Below are 14,615 nucleotides of genomic sequence, written 5' to 3' on the forward strand. Positions count from 1 at the left end.
GCTTGTTTTGAGCAGTGAGAGTTGAGATAAGAAATCTACTGTGAATTTTTGGGGCCAACATTTATGATTTTTTTCTAACACAACTCACACAACTGTGGCCCGACCCTTCTTAGATTAAAAAAAAACTTTGTCCTGAAGGATAGTTTAAATCCCTGATCCCTGATTTATTAGCGTAATCAAGATTCAGAAAGATTCAGTTATTATTAATCGAAAAAAGTAAAAAAAAATCAAACACACTGCCATTCTATGTAATTATCCCTTTACAATTCAACCCCACCTCTATGCGGACTTAAATAAAAAAAAAACGTCAAAAATCAAATTTTCAACCAATGTTTTTGAAAATCAAATTGCAAGATGCTCATTAAATTAAAAAAAAATTCTAGGGTAAAAAGTTCTACTTGTTTTCTGTGACTTTGCCATTTAAAAAAAATCGTTTTTTTTCTGAGGTCATCTTTGACTGTGTTTGTCACTAACATTTCCTATATGTTTTGTGAAAACAAGTAAGCAGTATTTTTGTTATGTCCCAGCTATGCCTATACGCATTTTCTACCATTTAAACGACAGTGGTATCGTGCTATCGCAGAAAATAAGAAAAACAAGCGAACAAATGAAAAAGAGGCTGTATAAACATGAAAAAAAAAACTAGAAAGGCAAAAGGCAATGCTAGGAAGCAGTATAAAAAGTCATACACTATTAAACAAAAATATAAACTAAACATGATAAATGAATGAATAAATGAAATTACTAAAGATGAAAAAACAGACCAAAAACAAGAAAGGTATTTTTTTTTGTAGAACAAAAGTTGACCTCAATGACCTCAAAATAAAAATGTTGGGCATTACAGGGTTGTTTAAATTTTTTGATCAGTTTATCGATGTTACACAATCTATTATTTTTTTGTTAAGAAAATATCTACATGAGTAAAAGAATGACAATTTGTATTGTAAATTTCCCTAGCCTTATTTAATTTCTTCTATATATTTTTTTTATAAAAAAATTAGGCCATCTTGTTAAATTTCTGTTTAGGGTATAGGGTTTGAAAATTTTCCGAATTTTGGCGAACACGTAAAATCCATGAATTTCTCTCCACGAAATTTTTTATTTACGATGAAATCATGTGAAAATTTATATTTTTGTCTACTTCTGAATTGATATCTAATTAGAATTTTTTTTTTAATGTCATCTGTGATGTTGTGGAAGTGTTAGTTATATGTAGGGGAGAGTGGGGAGACTTGATCCCCTTTTTTTGTATCGCACATAATTCTGTCAATTTCTCACAAAACTATGAACTTTTTACATGAATTGAAAGCTTAGACATTCAACTATGTTTGGCTGATAAGGGTATTTCATTAGATAAACTCTTCGAATTATGCCAAGCATTTTGAAAAAATATTTTATACCGGCATTTTCAAAATGTTGGGGGTAATTTGATCCCCCTTTCAACATTTTGAAGAAATCTTTAGCAAAATGTTTCTTATTTATCCAAACTTTTAATTTTCTATAAGTTCCTACAATTTTACATTAAACTTGTACGTTTGTAATCAAAATAGAACAAGTTTAGCATGCAAAATATTTAAAAATTTAAAATTTTCTTTTTAAGACCAAAATTGAGCATGTTTACAAAAGCTGGTAATTTTTGTTTACAAAACTTTTGAAATATGGTTCAAACTGCAGTAAGTTATGTACAACTATACTAAAGGAAACTATGTACAAAAACCCAGCCCAATTATATAATCTTGAGGCTGATTCCAGTGACTGTAAAAATGCAGGGATCAAGTCTCCCTAAACGCACTTTTTTAAACAATTGATTGTAAAAATAGTATGACGATAAATTTAACGTCAAGTGCGTAAGGGGTTTGGAGTTGATATGTTTATCAAACAATTCATGTATGAAAATATTTTTTGAATAATTTTTGAGTGTTTTCTATACTTATCAAAACAAAGAAAAAAGATCTCTTGGAAGTTTTTTGCAGCACTTTTTAGAAAAATGTATGTAACTCAATCTAAACATTTTTTAATTTTTTTCTTTTTGGTTTCTACAATGAGTTTTAGTCAATTTCACACAACTTTCTAGAACAAAGCTAATTGTTTTACCCACATGCTGACGAGATACAGGCTTGGGATCAAGTGAACCCGGTGATCAAGTCTCCCCACTCTCCCCTAAGCTTGTAGAACTTGTCAGCATTTATTTTGACAATTGTTTCTATCCAAATCTTTTATTTTTGGTAGTTAAAAGTAGGCTGTTTCGTTTCTCCAGAAGGACACGAAAAGTTGACAGTTTCATAGCGGGATTGCAAAATAGTAGTTTATGCAACAAGTTGCAAAAAGAGGATTTTTTCAGCACGAGTCGTACATTTAACCAACGAGGTTCACCGAGTTGGATACATACGAAGAGTGCTGAAAAAATCAAGTTTTGCAACGAGTTCCATACAACATTTTTTGCAATTCCAAAAAACACACACTGAGTGAAATTTTATGTCAAATTTTCATGTATTTTGTCAATAAATCGTTTAAATCAAAAAAATGTTGAAAAGTTCAACTTTTCGAAACAAGTGCTGAAAAGTTCAACTTTTCAGCACCCATTTGAGTGCTGAAAAGTAGAACTTTTCAGCATTTATTTTGAAAAGTGTTGCTATTCGATTCTGTTATTTTTGGTTCAGAAAAGTAGGCTATTTCGTCGTTCAAGAATGACAGGAAAAGTAAGTAGTTTCACGACGGAATTGCAAAAAAGTATTTTTTGCAATTCCGCTGTGAAATTGTTAACTTTTCCTGTCCTCCTAGAGAAACGAAACGGCCTACTTTTCGCTACCAATAATATCAGAATGGAAAATTATTACCTTTCAATACCAGAATTGAAATTGGTGCTGAAAAGTTGAACTTTTCAGCACTAGTATCGAAAAGTAACATTTTTCAATATTGTTAAGTTTTGAACGGTGAGTTTACCAAACACATGAATGTTTGACATAAAATTTTATTCAAGAATCGGTTTTTGGAATTGCAAAAAATGTTGCAAAATTGGATTTTTTCAGCACTCGTTGTATTAAACCAACTCGGTAAACCACGATTTTTTTGCAATTGAACCATCATTTTTTTGATTTAAGAGTAAAAAAATGGGAGTTAAAAAAAAATCAATTGTTATTGGGTAATTCTCTACCAACTCACACGAAATCGGGAAAAGTTGCCCCGAACCCTCTTCGATTTGCGTGAAACTTTGTCCTTAGGGGTAACTTTTGTCCCTGATCACGAATCCGAGGTCCGTTTTTTGATATCTCGTGACGGAGGGGCGGTACGACCCCTTCCATTTTTGAACATGCGTTAAAAGAGGTGTTTTTCAACAATTTGCAGCCTGAAAAGGTGATGAGATAGAAATTTGGTGTCAAAGGGACTTTTATGTAAAATTAGAGGCCCGATTTGATGGTGTACTCAGAATTCCGAATAAACGTATTTTTCATCGAAAAAAACACTAAAAAAGTTTTAAAAATTCTCCCATTTTCCGTAACTCGACTGTAAAAATTTTTGGAACATGTCATTTTATGGGAAATTTAATGTACTTTTCGAATCTACATTGACCCAGAAGGGTCATTTTTTCATTTAGAACAAAATTTTTCATTTTAAAATTTCGTGTTTTTTCTAACTTTGCAGGGTTATTTTTTTAGAGTGTAACAATGTTCTACAAAGTTGTAGAACAGACAATTACAAAAATTTTGATATATAGACATAAGGGGTTTGCTTATAAACATCACGAGTTATGGCGATTTTACGAAAAAAAGTTTTGAAAAAGTTGGTCGTCATCGATCATGACTTTTTTTCGCCTTCTGATTTGTAACGTTTGAAGAACTGATACAACAACTTTTAAACAAACTTGTAATGGGTTTATATGGAATTTTGAATTTTTTTGAAAAAGTCTCGCGGATACAAATCCTGTAAGCCAATCCGGTAAATCCATGTTATCAAATTTTTAAGCATGGAAATGTTTCCAAAATCGTCAATTTACTCTGATTTTATTAATAAGGCTTTTAGGCCCATTGAAAAAAATATAACTCAACCCAAAAATGACGAACTTCCCGTCACAGTGTCCTGATGCAAACAATGATCGAGCTGTAGCTGTCACAGCCCTGCGAAGAATGTTGGCTTAATATCGTACAGTCAGTCAAAAAAAAAAAAAAAATAGCTAGAAGTTGCCTGACAAAAAACTTTTGCTAGAAGGAGATAGAAAATCTGATGCAAACAAACCTCCAGCTGTAATGTAAACATACTTTGAATGTGTTGGTAAATTACTGGCAAGAAAGCTATTTGTTGTCGATTTTGAAAACATTTACAGTGAAATCGATTTTTTTGACGACTTTGAATAAAAAATTCTATGTTTGCAAATTCCAACGATTTTATATGTCGTTATATGAAATATTTATTAAATTTTCTAATCTCTTTTCTCAGATTTTAAAGATCTACTACCATTTCACGCAGAAATCATAAGGAAACGATGGACAAATTTATTCAAATCACAATGAATGCCTAAAATCGATTAGCAAATTATAGAAGTTTTATTTTTTAAATTTTATTAAATTCTTTAGGTATAAAGAAATTACCTTTTTTTGACGACGTTTCACTCATTATGATTCTCAAAAAATTTACCTCAATTAGATTGTTAACTGTGCTGTTAACAAAATGCAATCAACATGTATTTATATTACCACTGAAATTATTTTAAATTTAAAATTTAAAATATTGAAAATACATATTAATGAAAATTCAAACCGCGCCACTTCAAATCAATAAGCCGACCCATTTCCAATCAGTGCTCTTTTGGCGCACACCTGCCTGCCCGCAACAATAAAAAGTTGCCATTTCGATTGCAGATAAATAATTATCCCGAACCTGGTCAACACGTTCGATTGGTAATTCAATTTAACACTTGAAGCTTTTTTTTCGTTTTTTCGCAAAATGGGTCACCACTTTTTTTGCCGCACTTCTCGACTGTTCCAATGAGCTTAACAAAAAAAAAAACCGCGATGCTTTGCTCCACAAATTGCATCACCCTCGATTTTTTCTTCTTTTTTGCTTTTGCGCGCCTCATAAAGCAAGAGTAAAGTCGCATTTTTGCCTCTGTGGATTTCTGGTTCACTCATTATCTGGTTCGAAAATAATGGGCGAAACAAAAAAAACAAGAGCGTGCCGAAAAACAAAAAGGAAAAGTGAAAACAAATTTTGCCATAAAACACAAAGCAAAAAGAAGACGCGATACGAGCTCCCCTGCAGACTTTCGGGCGTGCGAGTGTGTGTGTGTGAATCTGTGCAAAAAGAGATGTTTCACACACATCGGAGCCATTATCATCATCAATCACGTAATTTAGCATAACCTGAGTGAATCACAGCCTTTCGGGCGCTGTATTGTTAAAAACAATCAATTATTTCGACTGGTTTGGTGCGGCTTTTTTGTTGATCAATTTTTCCTTGTTTCCAACGAATCGATTTTGACGTAGCTGCTGATAACCTAAATTTTTATTAAGGTGGGAACGAATTTCGGCAACCTCACCAAATATTTGGTACAAGTTTTTAATAATCTTTTTGTTTACAAGCAATCAATGCTTGTTAATTGATTCCGACCCAAACTTTCACTTTTAAATATGTATTTATCAAGAATACGAATCAGTCAATTTGATTTTTTGCAACCTCACCAAATGGTGAAATCAACCACTTGCATCAGTCATAACCATTATTTCAATCAATTTGCACAGTATGTGTCGCTTAATTTTCTTATCATGTTTCTTCAAGTTAAGTTGTTTGTTTTGCTTAAACCGGTGATTTCCATAAAAAAAAATGTGCGATAAGAGCTGAATTGCGGATGTGTGTTACATGCAATTTCTAAGAAGAACAAAACTCGATAAAACTTGTTTTGAAATTAGAGGAAATATTGTGTTAAGTTGCAAATGTTTGTACATATTTCACAATGTTGTGGTGTTTATAATGCACAGTTGCACGATCTAAACGTAGAATAAAATGAATTAAGTGATTGATGGATTTTAGAAAAAATGTGCATTTTTGCAGCTTTGTTGTCTTTGGAAAATATGTTACATATGGGTCATTCCATCTCAACTGTGCACGAAAAAGTGCAAATTTGAAAATTACCCTCTCCGATCCTGCTCAAATTTGGCTGAGCTGTTGATACTATCAAAACATGCAAGAATCCCGAATTTCATCCAAATCGGACCACCCCCTCCATTTTTGTACCTCCCCAAAAAATCGACTTTTTGGCGATTTTTGGCCAAACCTCCTAGTTTCAAACGGCGATAGCTCAGGAACCACAAATCTCAGAAGGTCGGTCTTGGACTCAATTTTGAAGGAAATCGGACGTAGAATCCATTTCCGTGATCATAATGTTGATTAATTTATTTTTTCTACCTGTATTGCGCAATTGAAAACATTAAACGGCCGTATCTCAAAACACCCCAACTTATTTTTTTTATTTGACCTCACCATCGTGTTCTCCGGCCAATTTTACATAAGAATCACCTATCGACAGAAATGAATATGTTTCGTTCCAGAGATATCGAATTTTAAAGTTTTGTGTTTTCGAGATTACCTGCATCAGCTTCATTCGCCGCATCTGCTAGAAGCACACAGGCGGGCTGATCAATAACTGCTACCTGGCCATTTATTGAAATAATATTTCATCATAAATAATCTTCATCAAATTGAGCAAAAATTAACTGTATAATACTGTAGGAAACTGAAGTTTAATCGCAAATGTTTATCTGCTCAAAAAAAATAATGAAGTGGAGCAAAATAGTGCCATTCAGCAAAAACTCCAAAAACTGCTTTATTATTATTATTATTATAGTTTATTATTGACACTTTAACATAATTCTGATTTATGGTTTAGATTGATCATATTAAATCAATTTTTATATAGTGAGCCAGCTCCATTTCATTAAAATATGATTTTGGTCAAGGTACATTTAATTAAAAAAATCCTTATACGTGAGGACAGCAGCCGTATTGTGTTCCAAGAATCCAAGAATGATAGATGAAAAAAAAACACTGTTGTTCGGACGGTGTCGAAATCATCGCAACTATATTTGGAGAATTAGCCGCTTTGCAGCAGATCAAACTTTGTGATTTTCTTACATTTTTCAGTTTTATACATTCCAGAAATCCTTTTCCTACTCTTTGTGATCGTCCTTCACTAGAGTACAACGTATCAACAAATTTTATTCATTTTAATTCATATTTTTACTCAATAATGTATCGTGCACTTATTTTTCAGTGTTACTAACAAGATTAATTCTCGGGTGAGTTTTTAAAAAGCCGTAAGAGCCATTGTGACCTCTGACACTAATTTTCGTTTTTCTAGAAAATGAAACAAAATTTCATTTATTTTAAGTTTGGGGCACTTGAAGGACGTGTAGATGAACAATCTCGAGCATTTAGATATTGGTTTTTCGTAAGTAGGTCGAATACCGATGCAAAAAGGACTTTGTTTAACAATGGCTCTTACGGCTTTTTGAAAACTAATCCGAGAATTGCATTTTCCTCTCGCTCCGTCGGAAACCAATTCTGCCCTTTACTGTGTGTCGTCATTGCTCTGTCCAGTGGGTTAACACAGAAATTCACTTCATTAATTTTTTTGAGCAGATAAACATTTGCGATTAAACTTCAGTTTCCTACAGTATTATACAGTTAATTTTTGCTCAATTTGATGAAGATTATTTATGATGAAATATTATTTCAATAAATGGCCAGGTAGCAGTTATTGATCAGCCCACCTGTGTGCTTCTAGCAGATGCGGCGAATGAAGCTGATGCAGGTAATCTCGAAAACACAAAACTTTAAAATTCGATAGCTCTGGAACGAAACATATTCATTTCTGTCGATAGGTGATTCTTATGTAAAATTGGCCGGGGAACACGATGGTGAGGTCAAATAAAAAAAATAAGTTGGGGTGTTTTGAGATACGGCCGTTTAAAGTTTTCAATTGCGCAATACAGGTAGAAAAAATAAATTAATCAACATTTTGATCACGGAAATGGATTCTACGTCCAATTTCCTTCAAAATTGAGTCCAAGACCGACCTTCTGAGATTTGTGGTTCCTGAGCTATCGCCGTTTGAAACTAGGAGGTTTGGCCAAAAATCGCCAAAAAGTCGATTTTTTGGGGAGGTACAAAAATGGAGGGGTGGTCCGATTTGGATGAAATTCGGGATTCTTGCATGTTTTGATAGTATCAACAGCTCTGCCAAATTTGAGCAGGATCGGAGAGGGTAATTTTCAAATGCTGTTCCGCTTCAGATGGAATGACCCATATGGAAAGAGGCAACTTTTGGGATAAGGGTGGTTCAAAACCATGGTGTTTCTGAAAATCTTATTTTTCCGGAATATTTTTTTATTTTTTCTTTAAAGTAAATTGTCGGGAATTCCAATCCAAGCAACTTTGTCGAAGACATCCAGGTTAATCTCTTAATCTCGCGATCTATGCCTTCTACGACTTTTATTTTCAAGAGTATCAACATCATTTCTATTGAGCTCGGAAACTGAACACTTTTTTTTAATTTGAAAGCTTATTTTCTTTTAACCCTCTACTGCCCAAATTTTTTTTCAGGAATGTTTATTTTTCCCTTGTTCAGGAGGTCATTATGAGCAACATTAATTCTACGAAAAACATTACTTCTCTTGTTTTATGTTTTTCTTGTTTCATTTTTAGTATGTAAATTTGCATTTATCTTGTTTAGTTTATGTTTGTTTTTGGTAGTATTTGGCCTAATCTACCACCTCCTATCACTACATTTTGCCTATCTAATTTTTTCATGTGTTTACAATAAATTTTAAATTGTTTGCTCGTTTTTCACATTTTCTGCTATAAAATGGCACCATTGTTTAAACATTCGTAAAGGCATAGTCTTGAACACTAGAAAAAATACTACAAACTTTTTTTACATAAAACATAGGAAATGTTAGTAAAAAAACTAACTTAATCCACCTATGTGGTTGAAGCCTTCCTCACTCATTACCATCAATGGCTGTACAAAAATTTCATCTATTTTTTAGATCTGGATTAAAAAAGAACATAAATATCACTTAAGTGGCCATATCTCGAGACAGGGTTGCCAGATCTTCTATGTTTTGAATTCGATGGAAAGGTCTTTTGATAACCTAACCAACGATGGATCGGATAGTGGATCCGGACATAGTTTACATACATTTAAGTGAGATTCGACTTCCAAAAAGTACATCAATATCACTTCAGTGGCCATATCTCGAGACAGGGTTGCCAACTCTTCTATGTTTTGAACTCGATGGAAAGGTCTTTTGATAACCTAACCAACGATGGATCGGATGGTGGATCCGGACATGTTTACATACATTTAAGTGAGATCCGGCTTCAAAAAGTACATCAATATCACTTATGTGACCATATCTCGAGACAGGGCTGCCAGATCTTCAATGTTTTGGACTCGTTGGAAAGGTCTTTTGATAACCTAACCAACGATGGGTCGGATATTGGATGCGGACATAATTTACATACATTTTAGTGAGATCCGGATAAATATGAAAACACATTTTTATACATAACTTTTGAACTACTTATTGAAACTTCAATCTGTATAAAACTCGATCTATGGGACCCTAAACCAAGTCGAATGCAACAAGTTCGGGTCAAATCGGTTCAGCCAGTGCCGAGAAACATGAGCTAGTTTGTTGGTCACATACACACATAGACACACACATACACACACACATACATACAGACATTTGTTCAGTTTTCGATTCTGAGTCGATATGTATACATGAAGGTGGGTCTACGATGTTTTTATACAAAGTTCATTTTTAGAGCAGGATTATAGCCTTACCTCAGTGAGGAAGGCAAAACACGGCCAAAGTTGACCCCTAAAAAAATACATTTTTCTAAACACTGGCAAAGTCACATAAAACAAATAAAACCTTTACCCATGAATGTTCTAAAATTGTAAGAGTTCTTATTTCCAATGATTTTGACGATTTTTTAAGAGCGAGTCCACGAGCAAAGCATACCCATCTCGCATCGAGCTTAGCAATCTGCCTGAAATTTTCAGGGGTTGTTTGTACATATAAAACTAGCATCTGACCAAAATATGAGCACTCTAGATCAATGGGAAGTGGGGCAAATCGGGACACAAAGTTTGAAGGTTCAAAAACGTCAAAAATCTTAAAAAGGCTAGAACTCAAGCTAAATTTAATTTAATTTCAAAATTCAAAATTCACCTTAAAGGGCTTAAAAAATGCAACAAAATGCCGGGAGAAGCATCCCAATTGGTTAAATCTAAAGGGAGTTATTGGCATTTTAGTGAAAAATTGCATAATTTTTAAACTCAAAAAAAAAGTGTTACATCCAGATATCAACTCGGTTCGACCTGCAGCTTGTAGGGGACATCTGGGACTACCATCTGAGACTGAGAACGCTTTGGGTAAGGCAGTTTAACATATTAAATATACACTTTTACTTTTAGTGAATTTTTTGGTTGTACATTTTGCTCGGGGGACCCCTTAGATCAACTTTTCCGGTGATAATTTTATCATATTCGTGTTCCTGAGACAATTTGACAATAAGAACATGAATAAAAATGTTTATTTTCATCAATTTTAACCCTTTTAGAAATGAAAGTTATAAATAATAAGGAAGCTGCTTTTTCTGGTGTCATCTAGTATCATTGGAAACGCACTTGATTTTCAATATATGTGAATCGAAGGTTTTTTTTTGACAGGGTTAAAATTAATGAAAAAAAAACATTTTTACGCGTTTTTAAACCTTTAAACTTTGTGTCCCGATTTGCCCCACTTCCCCCTGACCTAGAGTGCTCATATTTTGACCAGATGCTAGTTTAATATGTACAAACAACCCCTGTAAATTTCAGGCAGATTGGTGAGGTCCAAACAACGTCCCATACAAAAGGGTATGCCCTGTTCGTGGACTCACTCTTAAATCAAAGCTATAGGCTTGGTTTCTTTGGTTTCTTCGAAAAAGTTGTTGCAAATGGTAAAAGGCAACTTTTGGTTTGGTTCGAATAAGGGTGGTTCACGATTAGGGTGATTTTGAAAATTTAACTTTTCAGGAATATTTTTGAGATTTTTTTGTCTTCTGGAAAGTTGTTGGGCTTGCCAATCCAAGAAACTTTGTCGAAGACACCAAAATTTTATCACGTTCTCTACGCCCTCTACAACCATTTACATTTTAAGGAGAATCCCATTCAAACACTAAAGTTTGAAAACGATTTTTGGATCTTTTCTATTCAATCATCTTTTATTCAAGAAATCAATTATCAGATTAAATAATAAGCCAAAGTTGCTCTGCTTAGGAATTAAGTCTTTCACGACATATTGATAGATTCAAACTAAACTGAGATCAATTATTTTACAGGAACAGGAACTCCGTTAAGATTAATTCTAATAATTGAAACAGCCTCCTTCAATTCCACGAACCTTTATCCCATCACATGCTTATTAGTTCCCCGAACAAGGCTTTCCTTTCAATTAACCGGTTCCAGCAGATCGCGACTCCCGCCGCAACCGGGTTGCGCTATTTTTAGCCCTCGCAAAATATTACATGCACTCACATGACAACAACAACGACAGTCTTGGCTGTCGCACTGTTTAATGGCTCTGCGATGATAAAGTGACGCGTGGGTCGTTCCAATAAAAAAAACGTTCACTTGTCGTAAAGCATTTATTGATCAGCAGCGCTGCAAGTCGCGCCGTTTTTTTTTTGTGCATGTAGTCGTGGGCATCGGGTTGTGCCTCCTCGTTTATGCAAAGTTCACGAACACTTCCAGTAGAGCTTTGTTTGTTGGACAGAAATTGATGTCAAAAAATGAGTTGCTTGAGAAAGTGACAGTTCTTTCAAGCAGAACGCGAAGCCAAATCAAATTCCTAACTGTCAAACCAGCAGGTTTCACCTACACCCTTGCTCACACCCCATTAATCCAACTGCATTACGAGGAAATGATTATCTGCTGCTACCAACTCTCCGCCAGACTACCGGTTAGCTAACGAGCGAACTTACTAACTGACTTGGCTTGGCTTAGCTGGCAGCTAGAAGATCAAGGTCTCTCCCCTGAGGGTGCACCACACACGCCAAGTGTAAGAGTCGCGTGTGTCAAGTGCAATGTCGCCATCGTAGAGCGGTGCCTCCAAGAAGCCCGTTGAACAGCTGCACCGAGCCAACTCAACCATAGATCTCTTGTGGTCAGCGGCATGTGGTTGGTGCAGGTTACCCAATGACCATTACCGTTTGTGTGACTCTAAAGAGAGCTGCAGCAAGGTTGAGGCGAATCAAACAAGTTTTGGTCGCGACCACTTCTTGTAGTTGACATGTTGATCAAGAACTTGGGAGTGGTGGCTGCAGCTTGGAGGGCGTTCAACTTGGCAATGTTGAAAGAATTGAATTTGTGCGGAGATGCACTACTCACTTCAACAATCCTGAGTACTTCAAAAGAGGTTACGGTCGTGGTCAAAGCCATTTAGGAGACATCTCAAGTCAGAACGATTCGTTCAATTAATTTTTACTACTCACCACTGGAGAGTGACCGAGTGACAAATGGTCATTTGCCTGGCCGGTTTGGGCTGACAATGACGGACTGATTGAATTTAATCTCAATTGAATCAGTAGTGCAGTGAGTGCAGGGAGCCCAGCCGCGGGGTCATCGCGATTGGTGAAGGTGCTGAGTGCAATTTTTAACATTAGTTTTCAAAACTAATTGGTTGTTGGGATTCTTGGCTGGAATTTCCTAATGGGTTATTTGCTGTTATTGATGATGTGTTGTTTATCATTTTAAAACAGGAAATTTCAAAGAAGTTGAGACAAATACTTACAGAAAAAAATCGATTCCCTAAATCGTGAATTATGTTCATGAATTTAAGAACCACGAAGGAATTTATTCATGAGTACGTTTAATTTGAACAATAAACGTGAATACATCACTTCGTGGTTCTCGAATTCATGAACACAATTCACGATTTTGAGAATTGACTTTTTCTGCTAAAATTAGTTTCCACTCTCAAATTTTCTTCAAATTCAATTTCAATTTTATGTTTGCCAAATGATAAGATGTTTATTTGTAAAGATTTTGTCTTCCTTTTATCAAATTTTCAAGCAATTTCGAAGTTGAATTTTTCAAATAAATAGCTTATTCAATGATTTAAATATTCAATATTCTATTTAAATTTTTTTTTATTTAACTATGTGCCTTTGACCAAACTTTTTAAACAATATATGACAAACTTAACTAGAAAAAAATGGAACTACGTTATAAAATTATGAAGTTATTGCCGATAATTTTATCATCCGAGCAATTCTCTACGAAATCGGTCTTTTTTCTTCAATTTTAATTTTTGTATTTTTTAATCCGGCTGAAACTTTTTTGGTGCCTTCGGTATGCCCAAAGAAGCCATTTTGCATCATTAGTTTGTCCATATAATTTTCCATACAAATTCGGCAGCTGTCCATACAAAATGATGTATGAAAATTCAAAAATCTGTATCTTTTGAAGGAATTTTTGATCGATTTGGTGTCTTCGGCAAAGTTGTAGGTATGGATACGGACTACACTGGAAAAATAATACACGGTAAAAAAATTTGGTGATTTTTATTTAACTTTATCACTAAAACTTGATTTACAAAAAACACTATTTTTAATTTTTTATTTTTGATATGTTTTAGAAGACATAAAATGCCAACTTTTCAGAAATTTCAGGTTGTGCAAAAATCACTGACCGAGTTATGAATTTTTAATCAATACTGATTTTTCAAAAATCGAAATTTTGGTCGTAAAAATTTTCAACTTCATTTTCGATGTAAAATCAAATTTGCAATCAAAAGTACTTTACTAAAATTTTGATAAAGTGCACCGTTTTCAAGTTATAGCCATATTTAAGTGACTTTTTGAAAATAGTCGCAGTTTTTATTTTTAAATTAGTGCACATGTTTGCCCAGTTTTGAAAAAATATTTTTGAAAAGCTGAGAAAATTCTCTATATTTTGCTTATTCGGACTATGTTGATACGACCTTTAGTTGCTGAGATATTGCAATGCAAAGGTTTAAAAACAGGAAAATTGATGTTTTCTAAGTTTCACCCAAACAACCCACCATTTTCTATCGTCAATATCTCAGCAACTAATGGTCCGATTTTCAATGTTAATATATGAAACAATTGTGAAATTTTCCGATCTTTTCGAAAAAATATTTTTGGAATTTTCAAATCAAGACAAACATTTTAAAAGGGCGTAATATTGAATGTTTGGCCTTTGTGAAATGTTAGTCTTGATTTGAAAATTCCAAAATATTTTTTCGAAGAGATCGGAAAATTTCACAAATGTTTCATATATTAACATTGAAAATCGGACCATTAGTTGCTGAGATATTGACGATAGAAAATGGTGGGTTGTTTGGGTGAAACTTAGAAAACATCAATTTTCCTGTTTTTAAACCTTTGCATTGCAATATCTCAGCAACTAAAGGTCGTATCAACAAAGTCCAAATAAGCAAAATATAGAGAATTTTCTCAGCTTTTCAAAAATATTTTTTCAAAACTGGGCAAACATGTGCACTAATTTAAAAATGAAAACTGCGACTATTTTCAAAAAGTCACTT

The 14,615-nt window shown here is 34.0% G+C and overlaps 1 protein-coding gene across 2 annotated transcripts in view; it reads left to right on the plus strand.

Annotated features, from left to right (window-relative positions):
• The window catches only part of LOC6054184, a 123,493-nt gene that overhangs the window by 52,435 nt on the left and 56,443 nt on the right, over nucleotides 1-14,615 (plus strand). The window lies entirely within an intron of this gene.

Source organism: Culex quinquefasciatus, chromosome 2 (assembly GCF_015732765.1).
Source record: "Culex quinquefasciatus strain JHB chromosome 2, VPISU_Cqui_1.0_pri_paternal, whole genome shotgun sequence".
Classification (NCBI taxonomy): domain Eukaryota; kingdom Metazoa; phylum Arthropoda; class Insecta; order Diptera; family Culicidae; genus Culex; species Culex quinquefasciatus.